An 18,928-nucleotide genomic window follows, 5' to 3' on the forward strand; every position below is an offset into this window, starting at 1 on the left:
AGTTCATGAGATATTTTTGAAAAGCAACATTTCATAAAACATGCACTGAAAAATCAGGAGTTAGTGGTTTTATTTCGATAAATCTATGTCTCAAAAACCATTCGACGTACAGATGTCTATAGCACTAAAATAGCGCTGGTTTAATGGACTATAAAGTAGTTTATGAAGTTTATCTTCGTAGGAGAAGTAGTTTTAATGATATTTGCTTAAACAAAGTGATTTATAGTTATTCAAACAAATTTTCATGTGCTAAATTTATATTCATATGCGAATTTCATAAAAACTACTACTCCTACAAAGACACGTGATATAAACAACATTATAGTAAGTTAAATCACCTTTATTTTGAATGCTGACGGACATATTTACGTATTATGGTTCCAGCAACATATTTTTTCAAAAATCAACATTTTATTATATTTTATCAACATAAAAAAAAATGGTGGCGAGCTCAGCTAGTCTGTTGTTTCACATCATTTTCCATTCAACAGACCTAGTAACAGACTCTCAGTCATGTTATATGTTATATCGTTTTAACATGGTAAAAGAAGGAAATATTTCCTCATTTAACACAACTTTCTCCACTTAACATGCTTTAGCATGTTAAGCTAACGATTATAAGTAGCCCCATTATACATAATAAATGGTATTTTACTTTTTTGTGGAAAGTTTCTTATATCGTTCATCTGATAATGACTATCCCTCTGATTTTTTATTTTATGTTTTATAAAATCGCTATTTATTCTCAAACTATGCATTAAAATTGAATTTAGTGCCGCGCAAAAAATCAAGCCACCATTATTATTTGGGATTTTTTTTTGTAACCACCTTTATTTATTTATTCGTATAATACACACTTACGTATTTCAAGGATGATATATGCATACAAGTGAAACATTGCCTTCACTTAGATAGCCGAGTGTTCTAAACCATAGGCCTCTGGGAACATAATATTATTTTGGCAAGACGTCATTTTGACATTAACATATAATACAGTAGGCTTATCTACTCAGCACGAGTGTTATTTTAATTCATTTCATTTTTTTTTTTTTGTGTGTCTTTCTTTGTTATATAAGAAATTATCTATTGCTTGTTAAATTCCTTGTAGTTTTTGTGCAGTAGCTATTTACAAAGATACTACTATAAAAACTCAGCAAAAAATGTTTGTCCAAATTCCAAAAGATTTCAAAACTAGAAACATTTGGTTAAAGCTGGTTTGAAGGGATCAAAAATTAATGTTGAATCTAAATAATATAATATATTTTGTTAAGGTCACTTCGGTGTAAGTATAATGCATGATACAAATTGTAAGTTCATTAACCTTGTATTTATTCCTAAAGACTGCTTGAAGTAACTAAACAGATAATCACTTATTTAATTAAATATTTTAACAGCAAAATAACCAGGATTCCAGGTTATGCGTTTGCCCAGATGCAGTCCAAGATAGCGGATCTGTTTGACAGGTGTAAGAGTAACATTATTAAATGAAACTGTAGGGCAGTCGGTAAGAAAATTATGAATTTGAATTTTTTTTTCTATTTCTTCAGATACCTTGTTGTGATTACATAAAGTAATTAAAACGTATTGATTTCGCCTTCCAGTTGAAAAAAGATATAGAGATTCTTTTAAAATGAAAATTCTTTTAACAGAAAAATACGTAATAATTTAAAAACAGCTAAAAAGAAAATGGGAATCGGTAAATAAGCGTTGTTAGGTTATGCCTAAATTATCCTGAAAATTAATTCTGTATCTATATTAATTAAAACATACATGATTACGTTTCAATAATAAGTTGAATGACAGTAATAAAGTAATAAAATTGAATGGCAAAAATAATAAAATTTATTTATTGTTTCTATTTCGTCAAATACCCTATTTAAAGTATCTAAAGTAACTAAAATCGTAAATATTTCGCCTTCCAGTTGGAAAACGATAAGGAAATTCTTTTGAAATAAAAATTCCTTCAATAGAAAAAGACGTAGTAATTTAAAAAGAGCTGAAAAGTGTGGATCGCTAAGATAGTGTTGTTGGTTTATGTCTAAATGACGTCACGTTTGAAACCATCCTGGTGACTAGCCCTTTCCTTCTTTTGGTTTACAGATTAAAATTCTTTCTATATTTAAATCTTAAATTAATCCTGTATCTAAATTTTTTTTTCAATTTTTTCAAATAACTCATGATATAAAGGCTCTTTTAAGAATTAAATTCTTTTAACAGTAAAATACTTAAAGATTTAATAACAGTTGAAAAGTGTGAATTACTAAATGAGTGTTGTTTGGTTGTAGAGCAACGATATGATATGACATCTTAATATTCATGTTGTACAAAAATATTCATAAAAGATCTTTTTTCTTGAAATGTTGTTACATTAGGTGAATCGGTTAAGATTTTTATTTTTTTTCGACATCTCGATGTCGGTAATGGTGGTTACATTTTCTGAATAGCAAACAGTGCCACTTTCTATTCGAGTGCCTAAGACAGGTCTTTTGTTCGCCATCTTAATGAAGTTACTCTACCCCGTACGATCCAATGTCGAAATAATTGAGTGGAGGATAACATGTGGAGGGGTAGGGTACTCTGATAGGCCAGGAGTCGGGCACACACCACTCCATCGTCCGACAGGTCGCCACTAGCAAGCAGCTCGTCTATACTGTTACTGTCTACTGGCAGTGAGTACCATATTACAACTTACTTAAACATTAATAATTCTTTAATAAAACATAATTTAACGAAGTTATTTAAAATAACTGCTTACTTTTTTTAAAATAAAAAATTCAATGCCTAGTACTAATAGATTAAATTTATTTATGTTAGCAAAATCATTCTTGATAAGTGTAACATGTAGAAAATTGAAAAAAAAAAAAAAATAATAAATTGCAGACAGGAAGTGAAGAGTAAAAAATAATTTTAAAAAATATTAATTTGTGCGACTTACTTTTTTTAATAAGCAGAAATTCGAAAAAAAAAATATATAATTTTTTTTTAAAGTAGTCCATTGAATTTAGAATATTTTTATTTAACTTTTTTATGTTGCTTAAAATTACAATAAATGTATTAGAAAATAATAATTGTTTCATAATACATAATTTAATGACATTATTAAAAATAATAAGTTATTAATTCGATAAAAAAAAAAATACTAAAAGATTAACCTGAAGTCAGTTAAATTTATTTACCTTATCCAAGTCTGTATAGAAATAAAATAATAATAATATGTAAAATAAATATCAGGTGAAAGGTAAAAAACATAAAAATTAAATAAAAAATTAAAAATTTAATTGATGCTACTTATTGAATTCAAGAATTGTTTTCTGAGCGAGTTTGAAAAATAAAAAATAAATAAATTATTTAAAATTTCATTTGAGTAATCTATTAAATTCATAATATTTTGCAAATTCAATATCTCTCAATACCTCAATACTACATTTTTATATTATTTAAAGTTTTCAAAGGTGTATTAGAGAATAATAATTTTTTAATAAAACATAATTTAATGACGATTTAAAAAATTAAAATATTATTTTTTTGAAAAAAACAAAATTAGGGGACTACTGAAAGATTATCACGAAGTCTATCAAATTAACATATGTTTGCAAAACCTGTATTGATAACCCATATTTTTTATTTTCCGGGTAACATGTAGAAAATTAAAATAAAATAAATTAGTATGAACATTCAATAATAGAATTTGAAAGAGTAATAGCATAAAATAGAAAATATGTTTTTTAAAAATATAATATAATGCATTTTAGTTGTGACTGACGTCAAAATAGCCCTGAAGAAGCCCTGCAACGTGGGGCGAAACGTTGGCTCATTAAAATAGTATATTTCTACTATTTGAGTTTTTCTTGACCGCACCCGGACCATATTCCTTTCATAATATAAAATATTTTTTTTTGTTTGTTTTGTTATGAATTAGCGAAAATACTTTTATTAAACCTGTGAAACCTGTTTTAACTTAAATACTGCCTCAGAAGAATGAGATTTAGAAAGTGATTTAAAAAAAATAAATAAAATGATGTAAAATTTTTTTGAGTTATTAATTGAATTTATAATATTTTTTAAATTCAATATTTTACTACATACTATCAAATTATTATGATTTTATTTTTATTTTAAGTTTATTTATATTTGATTTAATACGTGAGGAAACATTTTGTGTAATGCAAAAAAAATAAAAATAAAAAAATAAACAATTGTATTAATAATTAAAAATTTTAGGCAGTATTAAACCTTAAAAAGAGTATTAGAAAAGTGTTTTTATTAATTTTAATAAAAAAATAATTTATAAATTAATTGTACCATTAAAGAATTCATTCCAGAACCAACATTTAAATAACGACACAATAATTTGACAGGCCTCATAATCTTTCAACATATTTTCCAAATATTTTTCTATTCCTTTTTTTAAACTGTTTATATAGCTCATATACCATAATATTTTATATAAATATGTTAGGATTATATTGTTGGCCCAATAAATAGTTATATAGAGAAGGAAAAAGGAACTTATAGCATAAAAATATAAGTGTCTTCAAATTTCTGGCTCCTTACGTTCTTCTTCTAAGCCAAGAAGACGAAATCGTTATGTAATGGAAAAAAATGAAAAATATTTTAATATATAGCTAGAATTAGAATATAACATCATGATACAATTAATAAGGTTTGAAAAATGTTTTTTTTATTAAAAATTAATAAATTTATTCACACCTTATGAAGAAAGCTTTAATGTTTCCTTTTAAATTAAAATTTAAAATTTAAGTATTTATGTCATGGGAGTGTTACGTAAATGATTCAATCGTATTTAAAATTTGTAACAATTATTTTCAATTGGAAACATCAAGGAGTTTTTTAAAAGTCGTCTTTGAGTCGTATAATACTGGCAAGTATAACATGAATTAATTGTATAACTAAAATGTTTGCATACTTCTTTATTATAGCTGTAGGTTTTCATTGATTTAAACTTTATTAAAATTTTGAAAATATAAGATATTTTTTAATAACATAATAAAGATTTATGATTGACTGTTTTAGGAATTGCTTATTTTATTTTATTTTATTTTTTTTTTTGTGGTCCATTGATACCTTAAACATATTGAAGGATACGAAAGTTTTAGAGATCTCTTTCAATGCCTTCCAAATTATCTTGCGTTTTACTTTTTTTTTTTTTTTTTTTTTTTTTTTTTTAAGGTTTATGAGAAGATTGATTTAATTGAATTTTTATAGTTCCAATCAATCGTCAAGGATTTTATTTAAAAAAAAAATAATTTTATTTTGGAAAGAATTCGCTCATTATTCGTTCTGGATAAATATCATGCTGTCAAACATGTTCCCAGTACTCAGTTTTCAAAATATCACTATAGTATGTATTAATAATATTTTTGTAATTTATTTATAAGCTTTCGTAAATATGAATTTGGAAAAAAGTTTCTGGATTAATATCACTTAATTCTTCTTCTCTAAATTAAAAAGACGTTAAATAAATTAAAAATATTATTAGAAAAAGTACGAAACAAATATAAATATTAATAAGATGAGCTAATTGTAAGAATAGATTAGTCATGACTGAAAATTATACTTTTTTTTTTAATTATTTATGTTGTGGGTTACTTTAAGTAAATTTGAGGGATTTGGTTTCAGATAAAATTAATCCCTGAATAAAAAGCAAACAGGAGGAATAAATTATAGATTATGTTCCTAAACACTTATTGAGTCAATTAGTTAAAAATAAACTGTGTATAAAAATAAAATTATTAAAAATATTTTTTTTTTACAAATCATAAAGTAGAGATTTTTTCGACTTTTTGTATTTGTTAATATTTAAATTAGAAGATAAGATGAGTTTTCTTATTTATTTTTTGTACGAATTTTGTCACGTGATTTATTTATAACTATTATTTTTTGAGCTAACCTAAATCATCAGGTTCTTACTTATATAAAAAAAAAAAAATTGCCATAAATCGATGTCAATAAATTTAAATGTAAGCACAATATTGGAAATTGTCTACTGATATTTTTAATTATATTTATTTTCCCAGACGTATCCACGGAAATGTTTTTCTAGCTTGCATTAAATATTTTATAAATTAAATTATAAACTTTAAATAAAATCTGCTTCTATATTTTTCAATTTTTAGAATATTTAATTAGGAATACTTAGTATATTAAATTGATTAATCATTATTAAAATAATTTAACCATAAAACAAGAAATTATTAATTACAATATTATAATAACCTTATGAATATCAAAATACAGTTCATTTAGTAAACAACAATGTTGTTTAAATGAATAGGTGTTTTGTTTTTTAAAAAAATATTTTATTTTATTTTTTTCCGATGGATATAATGTTAACTGACTTTTATATCAATATTTCTATTTATTAATTTTTTTAAATTATTATCTAAATTCGGCAATATTTATTATTGATATTTAATAAAGACAGCCGTGATAAACTTTTCATTTCACACACTCTCACGAGCCGAATCGGTCTGACCTAAGCAACTGTAAGCAGATGTAGCCAAAACCTGTTCTTTAAATGTTTTTTAAGTAAAATAAAAAAACTCAATTCAATTATTTAATTTTAAAATGAAGTATTTCTAAAGAATATATAATATTAATTATTATAATTTAGGTATGGATTTTTTAACATCATTTGAGTTTCAGTGAAAAATAAGATAAGTTATTTAATGATAAGTATAATTTTTATGAAGAAAACATTTTAAAATTGTGTACTCATTCATGTATAATAAATTCGATCCATTTATACTATTCATTTGTTTCATTAGGTGTAAATTAAAAATTATAAATTCCAAAACTTTAGTGTGATTATGCCATTTTTGTGGAATACATTTCGTGATGTTAAAGTTAGTTATGCTAAGAGTTGAAAAAAATAAAAATACAATTTTCGTCAAGTATTTTGCAACATTTAGGTACTAAACTAAATTTAGCAACGTGCAAATAACAATAAAAATCTAAAATTTTAAATTTTTTGGTGAATTAACATAAAAAATATAAATTTTCAAGGCACCAGTATACAATGTAAAGAAAAAATATATCCTATAAATAAAAATAATATACTTATCTCTTAATAAAAATATATATATTTTCTAACATAAATGGTTCATGCTTCATACAGTTTAAGAGAACCGAAATAGAATAAGGATAATTAAAACGGATCATTTATTCCAAAGTAGTACATTGAATCCTTAATAAACTGGGAAACAATAAAAGAAATTAGATGTAATAATTGTTTATTAGCTATAAAAAAAGTTTTAAAAATTTATGATACAATGATGGAAATGATTAATCTTAATGAATAAAAAGTATATAAAAACAGAGATGCAAAAATTAATTAACAAATGGTGCTAATTATATTTAATATTTCTAAATAACTACAATAATCAAAAGAGAAGGAAAATAAAAAATTTCTTTGAAAAAACTTGACAGTTTTGAGAGGTGACGTCAAGAAGACAAATTTCCGTTAATTATGTAAAAAACAAAAATTGAAACGTTTTCCGAAATTTGTTGTTGGGTTATTTCATAGGAAATTTCCGTTTCATTACTTCTGAAGGTGGAATTTATTGTTTATAAATTATAGTACGTCGTTATTAATCATCTCTTTATTTAATAATATTTACTGTCATTCTAATTGATTGCACATTGTTTAGTATGTCATCAAATATGACCATGAAAAAAAGCCAATTTCGAGTATTTTTTGTTATGAGTTTAACTTTGGACAGTCAGGAGCCCAAACTGCAAGAAATATTACCACGGCGTTCAGGAAAGTGTGTCGTAAAGAAAGGATCATTCATCGGTGGTTTGAAAAATAATTTTCTGGTGACACAGGTTTGGACAACCAACCCAGAGGCGGCTAAAGCGGCTGCTACAATGAACGTTCCACCACTCTAAATTTACGAGCCGAAAGACATAAAGGCATTTATAAGGAACAGAATCCGAAAAAGTTGGGATTCAATGTGGGCTGACGTACCACTCACCAATAAACTAAGAAATGTTTAAAAAAAAACACACAAAAGTGGACAAGTGCCATAAGGGGACCAGAAGAGAATAAGTGGTTGTTGCAAGAGTAAGAATAGGATATTCCAAATTAACACACCTCCACTTAATCACAAAAGAGGACCAGCCTATATGCCAAACCTGTCATTCCCCATTATCGATAAAGCATATAATTGAAGAATGCTCATCATTTCGTCAAGCCCACGAAAATAATAAAATTCCTCGTACAAGAGAATTGGCCCTTAAAGACTCAGCAGAATCCATAGACAAAATAATAAAATTTCTGAAAGAAACTCAACTTTATACTAAAATATAATCCACTAATATCGACCAGTCTAAAAACGAAATAGTCTACATTCAACTATAAAATGTCAAAGACAAGAAGATAAATAAAGTAAAAAGGGTGTAATAACCTAGATGTTGATAGCCCTGAATAAAAATCTAATCTAATCCAACCCAGAAGAAGAACTCCACCAGCAATTGACGACGTTCAACTTAAGCTTGCTGTGGAAGAAAACTCTAACCCAACAGTTAAAGGACTTCGGAAACAACCGAAGAGTACCACCTCCATTGATATACCATGATTGGTGGCATTAATGTTTTAGAAGTGAAGCTACTGCCACGTTAAAACCCGTCTTCACTGTAGTATTTCATTGCCACGGTAGAAACTGCCATGTAAACTGAAATGCAATTACGATATTTACTGTCATAGCAATATTAGGCCTAGCGTGATAGTTCTCAGTATTTGTTGCGACAGTGAAGGCCCGTTTCCATTAATCGAAATTTTTATATTTAAATTTTGTTTTTAATCTTCAATCCGGGAGAGGTGTACCCTTGAGCATTTTGGTTATATTGGGAAATAAATCATAAATAAAATAATAAATAAATAAATGAATTGTAAATAAAACGTCTATATTTTCCTAGCATTTCATTTGTTTAGTTTATACTTTTGTCCGCTTGTTTATTTTATTTTCTCTTTTACCTCACCACCTATACTCAATTTAGTTTTGCTCTGTCCTCCTCGCAACGGTAAGATGAGGATTTCTCTCACCAATATCACTCTTGACGTAACATTTTTATTCTCATTTGAGCATTTTCCTCACTAAGACCAGGAGGTGTCAATTGCATCAATTTCAATTGCATCAAATGCTTGAACTGAGTGGAGGAAGGTTACAAGCATTGTTGTGATAAAAGTTTTAAGGAATAGTGTCTCTGATAAATGAATTTGATTTTGTTTTAAGTGAATATTGACTAGTTAGGTAATTAAACATATGTGGGATATACATATTAACAAAAAAAATATCTTTTACCTGTTTTTAATGTTTCATAGAAATTGATGTTTTGACCTGGGCAGAATAGCCTGCATGGAGTTTAGAGTTTTTTAAATTATATAATTTCAAAGTTGTATTAAGGTAAGGTAAATTATAAATAATAATGTTAAGTATTTTGATATGTTTGTAGGATCATACATGTAATAAAAGCTGTTTTGTAGTAGATTGTCCCTGAAGATGGCCGGATTGGCCGAAACGTCGGACTTATAAAAGAAATAAAGGTTTTGAGACTATAATGGATAGAATTTAAATTATTTATTTAAAAAAAATTATTATTATTATATTTTAAGGTCTGTAAAAAGTTGTAAGATAATTCTAATTAAAACAATTATAAATATAAAACTTTCAAAGATTTTTTTTAATTAATGATTTGCCTTCTTGGTACTCGAGATAATTTGATAATTATAATATAATATTTTACATTATTATTGAACTCTGTAATAAATGCAATACTTAAATATTTATTATTATTATGGGACAAATTACTGAATACACGAACACGTTCTAGGTGAGACACGCTAGAAGGTGACATCTGTTTCCGCCTCTCTGTCCTTGATGGGGGATCGAGAATAAAGCACCACACATCCATAATGCTTGTTTACTCTTGTTGAATTGCAACAGGTTATAGCTTTCCGTGACTTTTATACAACGCATATTTATTGGAATATTTCCAGGACCCATGAGGAAAATAGTAATAAATCTAAGCTAAGTACGTCTAGAGAAAGAGAGAAACTTTATTCAAAAATAATAAAGATGTGGTGCTCAAGTTCATTGGGCATAGTTATTCAAATCTAATCACAATTATTTTTATTTATATTTATAATTACAATTATTTTGAATCTTCCAACATATAGGCATATATAATAACACAATATATAATAATAGTATATGACCTTTTTTTTTCTTAAATTAATAATCTTCTACAGGAAGATTTTCTGGAATTAAATTGAATTTGGTGAATGACACAAATCTTCCTTGTTTAATTGTGTTATTTTATTTCATATAATCAACAACAACGTTTCGGCAATATCCCCCATCTTCAGGTTGCTATAAAACCAAAGTCAACAAAAACTTATAACATGTGCTTATACTATATATACTCATATATATATATATCAAAACTATTTACCTGATAAACATTATATATATATATATATCGTATAATTATCTTCTTTTTTTTTCTTTTTGTTTCATCGCTTTGGTTCTTTTATCTTTTAATCTTTTTAATTATTTTTTTTTCTTCTTTCTATAGTTTATTAATTTTTTTTTGGTCAATCCCTCTTTTTTTTCTTTTTCTCTTTTCTCTCCTTTTCTCTCTCCCCCCCTTATTATTCCCCTCTTTTTACTTTTTAACACAACTAAAATACGAAATACAACTAATATTCATTTTAAATAAATAGAATATAAACTCGTCATATAAATGATGAAAATAATTGATAAAATAGTAGTGATAGATAGATATATAAATATACATTAAAAAAATTTGATAAATCATAAATATATATATAAAAATTAAGAAATATATGTAAAAATAAAAAAAAAATATATACAAAAATAATATTTAAAAAAATAATAATACCAGGCTAAGATAGACCGTACGCGTTAAAACCACATAGGTCGTTATGATCACACAAATTTACTGTTTTCATAATCGTTTGTGGTTACTGAACTGCAAAATATCTGCTGGAATTATAGAAATTAAAAATCCTACTGAACCATTTCTAAATTTAAGGATGTAGGTAAATTAATTGAATACAATAGAAAGTTTGATATAAATTAATATATTTAGGTATTTACACATCGGATTAATGATTTAATTAATTTTTTATTACATATTTATTTAGCTTATAGCGGTAAATAACATTATATAATAAAGATATGTGGTAAAAAATAGAAATAACTTCAACACAACACAACCAATCTGCACTAAACTTGGCAGTGGTTTAGGGCTCTGTAAACTGCATCAAAGGGAATAAACCAGATCTAAATAAACAGAGATTTAAAATAAAGTGTTTCAAAAGTTTTTAATTATTTGAAAGTTTTATTTATATTTAAGGGTATTAAATATAAATTTTGTAAATGCAGGGAGCAGATATTTCAAACAGTTATATCAACATGAAAATTGGATAGGATGGAGTGGAGTTATGAAAGATTATATGAACAATGAACACCGCCAAAAAATAACAACTTCCAAATAAATTAAATTCAAAAATTTATAAATTGTAATTACTTTGAAAAATGATATTTAAAGGTTTCAGACTTCGCTATAAACGAAAGCTTTTTCGTCAAAAAATTTATTTTTACCTACATTACTGATATCCTCATGTTTTTTTATTAATTTTTAGTGAATAAAAAATCATCTAATATAGTCTGTATTATTTTTATCTTATTGTTCAGAAAGAGACAAATCGATTGGCATATAATAACCATGAAGAAAATGTACACTTTCTGAGCTACGCGCTAAAAATGCTTGATTTTGTAAATAATTTTTTTTTTTATTTTACCAGAGAAATCGGAATAGCTTATAACCTCCCCGGGGAAATCCTGAACGTTTAGCAAAACGCCCCATCGCAATTGGATGAACGGTATGGCAGCGCGAAAAGTACGAAAAAATAAATATTTATTTTTATATATTAGATTTATTGATATTTACAACTGCATTAACTAAAAAATACAACTAAAGTACAATGGAATTATACGGATTTCTAATCTACTCATTGATAGAACTCGAGTCATCTTTTTTTCAGAAAGTCAGTTTGGTCTTATCCTTACTTAAACAGTCTGCTAAGACTCTAATGCTGGATTTTCAAAACAACTTTCACCGTCGTACTGTTAATGAAATCAAGCAGGCGAAATCAAAAGCCATTTTATGACAATTAAAAAAACTAATACACACCAGAGAGAATAATTCATTACAAGTTTAACATAAGAAAACTCATATAATTATCAAGAATTTATAGTAAACATTGTAATAAAACATTTGAGTTTTTTGTAAATTACAGAAAAAGACGGGTAAAAGTCCGAGTTGTTGACCGGGATTACGTAGGTATTGCGTTAAGGTTGTCCTTGCAGATTTAGATACTGACTAGGGTCAGTGGACGGAGGTGTGTAAGCAGCGAGTGTGTCGGCATCGAACATTTGTGTTCGCTAAGTTTTTTTTTTAATATAAAACTATTGATTAATTAATAAAATAGAACAAAAACACAATAAAGAGAATTAAAAGGCATATTGTTTGGATGAAATTAGAAGATAACAAAAAATTGTTTTTTAGCCTCTTTGATACCAGTAAATATGCAAATTAATTAATTTGCCAATTTAGGCATCATCAGGACACAAAAATAAAGATGAAGGAACTAGAGAAGGACTAGAGATGATTAATCCAGGTCATCCTTGTACATTCTCTACTAGAGCATATACTTATTAACTAATTAATTGAGGAATCTGTAGGAATATGGGACAAGCTGAGAATTATATGATTTTGATAAATAAAAAAAATCCAGTTTCAAATTTTGACATTAATTTCATTTTTATAATAAACATATTAGCATTAACAATCACACTGGGCCATCTCAATACCACTATCCTCTTCTAAGGATGCAGGAGGAAGCTTAAAAGAATGGAGCTTTTTTTACGGAAACTCAAAATAACACTTAAAATTTAAGCCCATTTTTCAATTATAGCTATTTTTTTCAACGTTGGAGGATTTCATTAACTTAAGTCTCTTCTTCTAGTAAACTCTGTTCTGTAGGAATAACAACTATATATTCGTCTCACCAAAACGGCACAAAGTCATCTTGAGAAGAAATATAAGAATAGGGCTCCTGGTATAAATGTGATATGTATAGGGTGTTTTTTTAAGCACGATAGAACTTGAAATTGTAAAAAATAACACAAAAAATTAAATTGTAATCAAAAATTTTTTTTTATTCGAAAGATCAATACGTGACATTAACATTTGAAAATGATTTCGGGCATATGGGCACCGCGGCTGTTCTTGACGAAGCGCATTCTGGACGTCCAATTTTGGGCCACTTTTTCGAGCACTGCTGGCCGTATGTCACGAATAACACGAACAATGCTGGCCTCCAAGGCGTCAATTGTTGCTGGTTTATCAGCATAAACCAGTGACTTCACGTAGCCCCACAGGAAATAATCGAGAGGTGTCAAATCGCACGACCATATGCGGCAATTTTGCTTATTAACAAACCCGTTAAGCCAAAAATGCGCCTCATCGCTGAACACAATTTTACAGAATGCGCTTCGTCAAGAACAGCCGCGGTGCCCATATGCCCGAAATCATTTTCAAATGTTAATGTCACGTATTGATCTTTCGAATAAAAAAAAAATTTTGATTACAATTTAATTTTTTGTTTTATTTTTTACAATTTCAAGTTCTATCGGGCTTAAAAAAAACCCTATAAACGATGATCCTGAATAACCTTCGGAGATTCCTTGATAAATATTCCATAATTCCTCAGGAGCAGAACGTGTTTCAAACCCACCTTAGTACAGAGCACCATCTCATGAAGCTCCAGACTGAGTTGAGTACCATCTTCAACAAGAAAGAGGCAACGGCCTCATGGAGGTCATTCTCCATCGACTGCACCAAGGCATTCGACTCTGTGACTCCAGGCATTTTATGCCCTAAGCTCAAAGATACGAACGCCCAGAACAGCCCTACGGTGCTATCGTCTCGTTTCTTATCAGCAGGACAGTCATTATGTGGATTCGAGGTGAGTATTTTAGATCCTTACCATTGACTTGCGTAGTACCACAAGAAGCAGTCCCTTCACCAGTTCTATTTTCAATATATACGCAGTCGGCAAAAACTACAGAAAAGCAACGATCGCCGAGTATGTTGGCGATATTGACAGCCGGGCAACTTAAACATCTCAGTTATAACAGCAAAAAATGGATTGTCTGAAGTTCGCACGCAACAATATAAAAAAATCAAAACATACAAAGACTCTCCAAGTGTCTGAAACCGTAATTTCTTCTACAAATTCAATAGTTTAGTTGGGTATGAAGCTTTCTGTTGTCTCGAGGTCTCATGAAGCTCACCTCTACCTGATGTCGAGGACGGTCAGAAGAAGATCCTACCGTCTCTCTAAGATCTCACTTAAAAGACGGTCTTACTTCAACTGAAACTCCAGGTGTATCCTGAGACCGTATTTCCAAACACTGCTGGATCTCCAGACTGTCTCAGTTATACATTTTTTTTAGTAAATGAATTTACTAGCGTCTGATATCAAATCCGTGAACGTATTTCATTTTAAAATAAATGAATAAATAAATTCATGATTATATAAATTAATTTAAGTCATCAGGATAATGGGCTACACAAAGGTTTTCTTTTACAGTTTCGTAAAGATGAAAATAGATACAATTTACTTCATTGATGCACATGTATCTTGCAATTAGTCAAGTGGTCCAATCTAGCAGACAATGTTGGAACTACGGCCAAATACGGAGCTACCTCTTTACTATTGCTAACCCCTCAATTATGCGTTTCCAAACACTTAATGTCCGACGAATCAAATTCGTGAAATGCCTTTCTATCTATCCCTGACGCAACAGCCTATTTCGAGAACCAAGATTTCAGTATCACCGGTCAGTTGTCACGGTCAGGCGAAGCAGGCCTCCGAGCATAATTAATCAATGCCAGTATAGGTTTGGATGATCTTGATAGGAAAGTGAAAATCTTAGTGAAAAATTTGAACCAGTTGTCTGGTAAAAATCAACCTGAGATTTTTTAAAATGTATTTTAATAAATTTAATGGTAACTAAGAGCCTCAAGTCTTTGTTTCTTCGAATCTACATACTACATTCTTACAATGATATGTTTTTAAGAGACTTTTTATTTTTAAAAATTATTCAATAATTTGATCTCGAAAGATTAGTAAACACAAAGGTTCGAAGCCGACACCTCCAATTGCTGCTTGCTCACCTCCGTCCCCTAACAGCCATCAAAACTCGATTGTGATTTCTTGAAGCTTATATATTAATTTTTATTTATTTGATTGATAGAACTCCAATAACATTTCTAAAGGAGAAGATCTGGAGATCATCTTCTTTTCTGACTCCTAGGAGGATTATTAGGTAATGAAGGCGAAGCCAGCTTAGAAAAAAATGGAAACAAATTTTTTTGTACTTTTCTATTTTTACATATTATTACGTCTCCTGTTCATTTTTAAACTTAAAGTTTGCGCAATTTTTTATATTCTCATCATTGTTTATTTTATATTAATACAATTTTATTTCTTATTTTCTTTAATTTGTATATAATTTTTTTTCACTTATTTTTACATAATTTTACCCCTACCTTAATTTACCGTTTTGTATCTTATTATCTTACTATGCCAAAATAATTTTGTATCTTTTGTTGAGTTTTGATATGTTGTTGTAGAATATATGCCGAAATGTCCTGAAGTAGTGAGCTGTATTTTTAGTATTGTAAAAATAAACGTTGAAAAACTTTTGTTTATTTTTTTTTTTTGTGTTATGATCCTAATTTCTATACAAATTTGTTATACAATCGAGGGGGTATTATTAATTAGCAATTATTACTATAGTAAAATTCAGTCATAACACTTATAATATTTTATAAAAATAAGTTTTCAAGATTTATTTGCTCATGTCAAAAACACACATCCTTTGAAAAATAAATTACAACGCGATCTAATCGATCAACCTTTTCCATTTATCTAGTAACTACTGGCACGCAACAAAGTGGAACATGGAGGTAATTAGTAAGTTGTAAAACCACTGGCGTCCTTCGCTTTTACATTCAAGTTCTTTCCCTGAACGCTATGAATGTATTAATTACTTTTTTTTTTGTCTGTTAGTAAAATATTTTCTCTCAGTTTGCAAATATATGAATTCGTGACTCAATTATAAAAAGCTGCTTTGCCATAGTTATAGACCTTGTACAAGCCTTATGACTTTCTAAAAATAAATTTCCTTTCATTATATATCAATGCTTTTCTATTTATGTATTGCGTTATTAAGTCTGTGTATGGCAACCAGAGAACTAAAACCAAAATATACTGGAAGATGGTTCAGGTGCGGTCAAATAATAACTCGAATATTGATTAAACTATTTATGAGCCAACATTTGGACCCACGTTGCAGGGCTTCCATCTAGGCTAAAAAAGATACAAACACTTAAATGATGTAAGCATAAATGAACAAAGTAAATGAAAAAATTAAAAAGATGTCCAATGAAACGTAAAAATTAAATAAGAATACTAAAAAGGTTATAGACAATTAATAATAACAGATAAAAAGAAGAAAGATAAAATACAGTGTACAAACTAAGAGATTAAAAAAGGGGGATAAGAATAAAGGAAGAAAATATACTTTTCAGACTTGAATAACCTTTAATCCCTATAACCTTTAACTATTTTATAACTTAATCATAAATTAGTCAATACATTTTTTATTTTTTTATTATTATTACGTATCGGCCACTAAGGACCACATGAATATCAATGGTTAGGCTTCTTTAGGAGTCTTGATTTTCTTTCTTCCCATCGCAGTTTCATGATCCTCGACTGCCTTTCTTTTCTTTCTTCGGACCACTTCCCACCCCTTTTTTTTTCCTCTTCCAATATTGGTGAGATTTCTCAATAGTTTCCTAAACGTATCACTATCTAGACAGTTGTATCTGAAATTTTATGTCTCTTTAATTCCTCCTTCATCCTCTTCATGTGCCATAGAACATCAGCCATTTGATTCACATCTCAGTTTCCAGGTCTTTGATTTTTCTGTAGATCTCTTCGTTAGATCTTAGCCTGTAACCTTCTTGTGTTTTCCTGGGGCCATAGATTTTTCTAAAGATCCTCCTCCTATAATCTTTTATTCTTAATTTATTTTTTACGGTTCATTGTACATCTTTTTAATTTTTCATTCTCTTTGTTCATTTATATTTGCATCATTTAAGTGTTGGTATATTTTTTAGCCCTGATGAAGCCCTAAGTGGGGCGAAACGTTGGGGTAATTAGTTTAATCACTATTTGAGTTTTTCTTTGACCGCACCCGGACCATATTTCTTTTATTTTTATATAAGCAAAATACATTTCTTTTTCTAGTTATTTTGGTTTGTTTTTGTTTAAATAAAAAAAATTGTTTTGTTACATTAAAAAAAAAATCTTGACTTTTATTTTTATTGTTATAAAGTTATGGTTACTTTTATATTGAATTTTATTGTATGTAGACACTAAAAAAAAATTATTTAAGCTCCTAAATATTATTTAAATGCCCAAAAATGAACTAAATAAGTTCATTGGTTCATTCAACTAAATAAGATCTACGGTCAGCAACCAACTTACCTTTATTTTATTACATTTTACCAAATATTTCTATTTAGTTTCAAATAATTTTTAAATTAATAACTTAATAATCTTCAATGGCAATTAGTCTGAACATCTAATTTTAATAAATAATATTTTACATAACACAGCTCCAAAAGTATAATGATGACGGAACTGTAAAATTTTATGAAATTGATACTTTATTGTGTTGGTGGGCTTAAAAACGTCAATTTCACAAAATTTACAGTTACGCCATTATACTTCTAGAACAGCAATATTTTTGAGGGCTATTTATAAGATCAGATATACTTTCTTGAATCTATTCTGTAATTTTGAATCAATAGGTTAAAAATAAAAATAAACCTCAGTTTTATATATAAATGTGTATATTTTAATTCATAATCGAGGTCCTGCCTATGTTATAAGTTCGACCCAGAAAAGGGAATCTCCCTTACGATTTCCATGGTTTTTAAGACAAATCAGAGGAACAAGAATATTTATAACTAAATAAGTTCAGTTTGGTTGAACTAAATAAATCGATACATAAGCGCGTGATCATAAAATCGATTCTAGTTTCATTCTCAGCACCTCTGAAAACATATAAGGGAACCTTAATTTATTTAGAAATCTTAAAAATAAATCGTACAGTTAAAACTAACTTATTATTAGCTAAGACTTCGTAAAAAAAAAACAACACGGATAACAACTAAACAGTTAGTTTTAGTGTTCATAAAAACTACAGCCAATTTAGGTTTAGTTTTTAGTTGTAAGTTGAAACTTTCGTACAACTCTGCTGGCTGAAAAATTGCATGATTGGTCCAAACAGCGGAAGAACTAACGTATCACGTTTAGGACATAAAACATGTCCTCCCATTTACCTTGACAACGCAGCAATGTGCAATAGCTAGGTCAAAGTAATGATAAAAGAATGGCATTGGGCCCGTATGTTATGGCAGTATGCGGACTATAAAACTTTAAACTGGAACTAACATCCTCAATATTCATATCACAACTAAAAAAACCAAAGGGAAGAAATGTTTTACAAGTTCTTTTAAAGCGTAGACAATGTCACACAAATATTTATAAACATAGCCCATAGGTTTCTGAACTAAAGAAACATCGTCGAATGTATATTTGCAGTAATTGAAATTAAACATAATAATCTCATATTAATTAATTTATTTATAAAACCTCCTGCTTAATAGTACTTTTATTTTTAAAAAATACATTAGTAATTTCAATTGGCATTTCGAGGACTAAAATTAAATA

At 28.1% G+C, this 18,928-nt stretch overlaps 1 protein-coding gene across 1 annotated transcript in view; it reads left to right on the forward strand.

The window, feature by feature from the left end:
- The first annotated feature begins 2,539 nt into the window (after positions 1–2,539).
- The window catches only part of LOC106689486 (retinol-binding protein pinta), a 45,203-nt gene continuing 28,814 nt past the window's right edge, over positions 2,540–18,928 (forward strand). The window contains exon 1 of the mRNA XM_014434461.2: positions 2,540–2,669. The gene's annotated coding sequence lies outside the window, so the exon portion shown is untranslated. The remainder of the gene's footprint in view (positions 2,670–18,928) is intronic.

Source organism: Halyomorpha halys, unplaced genomic scaffold (genome assembly GCF_000696795.3).
Source record: "Halyomorpha halys isolate HHAL.00 unplaced genomic scaffold, Hhal_1.1 Scaffold1375.1, whole genome shotgun sequence".
Classification (NCBI taxonomy): domain Eukaryota; kingdom Metazoa; phylum Arthropoda; class Insecta; order Hemiptera; family Pentatomidae; genus Halyomorpha; species Halyomorpha halys.